This window comes from Silene latifolia, chromosome 10 (genome assembly GCF_048544455.1).
Source record: "Silene latifolia isolate original U9 population chromosome 10, ASM4854445v1, whole genome shotgun sequence".
Lineage (NCBI taxonomy): Eukaryota > Viridiplantae > Streptophyta > Magnoliopsida > Caryophyllales > Caryophyllaceae > Silene > Silene latifolia.
Genome location: NC_133535.1, coordinates 122,009,620 through 122,011,521, shown reverse-complemented (window position 1 = coordinate 122,011,521; position 1,902 = coordinate 122,009,620). Strand labels below are relative to the sequence as shown.

At 41.0% G+C, this 1,902-nt stretch overlaps 1 non-coding gene across 1 annotated transcript; it reads right to left on the bottom strand.

Moving 5' to 3' along the window:
* Window positions 1-363: 363 nt before the first annotated feature.
* On the bottom strand, window positions 364-470 carry LOC141610196 (small nucleolar RNA R71). The gene has a single exon (XR_012528090.1). It is a non-coding gene; the product is annotated as a small nucleolar RNA R71 (small nucleolar RNA).
* Window positions 471-1,902: the final 1,432 nt, after the last annotated feature.

Here is a 1,902-nt window from a genome sequence, read left to right as displayed (position 1 = left end):
TTTTCATCACATTCCGTACCCACCGAGGAGAACCTACCCAATGGTACTCCCACACCACAACATTTGACCGGAAATTTTATTGCAAAATCCGCCTTTATCCAATTAGTCGAAAGGAGCCAATTTGGGGGGATGCCTAGTGAAGACCCTCATTCTCATATGGAAACCTTTTGTGACTATTGTGATGCGATTTCTCAAACCGGTGTAACTCAAGACCAAATTCGATGGGTCTTATTTCCTTTTTCTCTAATTGGCGCCGCGAAACAATGGTTGAAGGGCCTTGATAAGGCCACTCTTGGAATTGATTCTTGGAAAAAGTTGGCTCTAGCTTTCTACAAAAAATTCTACCCACCGGGAAAGACTAACATGCTAAGAGCTCAAATTACGGGTTTTAAGCAACGGGATGAAGAATCTTTGTATGAAGCTTGGGAGCGGTTCAAGGAAATTTGTCGCTCATGTCCTCACCATGGACTTAGTGAATGGTTCTTGGTACAACAATTTTGGAACGGTCTATATGAAGATCCAAGGAACATTCTCAACATGGATCAAATGGAATGTTCACCGAAGTTGATGACAATCAAACTTGGAACAAAATTGAGGAAATGGCGGTCCATAACTCACAATATAGTAGACCTCGCAAGGCTACTAGGGGAGGAAAGAATGAAGTGGACTCCATTACTCAATTGGGTGCTCAACTTAGTGCTCCCATTGACATAATCAATTTGAAGTTTGAAAAAGCTATGGCTAGACTTGAAAAAGCCTCAAAATCACCAAAGCATCATGTTAATGCCATGACGGCATCTTCATCAATCCCAAGTGGGATATGTGAGAATTGTGGAACTTTGGGACATGACCAAAGTGAATGTAGGGGAACAAATGAACAAGTGAATGCTTTCCAAGCATACAAAAGTGGTACCCCTTATTCCAACTATTACAATGAAAACACCAAATTTCATCCAAATCTCTCATACAAAAGCCAAAATGTTCAAAACCCTCAAACAACATACACCCCACCTCCTATGAGAAACCAAAATCAAAGACCCTTTTACAATCAAAACCAAGGTTACCAAAATCAATCTCCATACAATCAACAGAATGACAAAGGTTTTGATGTTTAAAAAGCGGTCCTCCAAATGCAAAAGAATCAACAAGAATTTTTCACTCAAATGCAAAAAGATAGTCAAGCAAAGGAAACCACCATCAACAACATCCTAGCTCACACCAAGATGTTGGAAACCCAATTGACTCAACTAGCATCTTCAAGCTCACAAAGACAAAAGGGGCAATTACCACCTCAAAGTAATCCCCCGAGATATGAAACGGTTAATGCCATTCACTTGAGGAGTGGTACAAGATATGAAGCACTGAAGAAGCAAGTTGAGAATGAAGTTATGGAAGCTAGTGATAAGGAAGAAATTGTGCAAAACTCCAAAGATGGAGAATCATCAAAAGAAGAAAGTTCAAAGAAAAATGAAGACAAGGTCAAGGAGAAGGAGCCCATTCTGATTAGACTTCCTTTTCCAAGTCGTCAAGCCAAGCCCAAATTTGATGACCAACTTGGAAAGTTTATGGAAATTGTGAAGAATTTGGAAGTCTCAATTCCTTTCACGGAATTAATCAATCACGTGCCGGCCTATGCGAAATACATGAAAGACATCCTCACAAAGAAGAAGTCGATCCGGAAGCTTGAGACTATCGCCTTCACTAAGGTGAGTAGTGCAATACTTCAAGGGAGTTCACCTCCAAAACTAAAAGATCCGGGAAGCTTCTCAATACCGTGTACCATTGGCGACACCACGATCAACAAAGCCTTATGTGATCTAGGGGCTAGTGTGAGTGTTATGCCGTACTCGGTGAGTAAAAGGTTGGGGATGGGAGAGCTTAAATGCACCAATATCACACTCC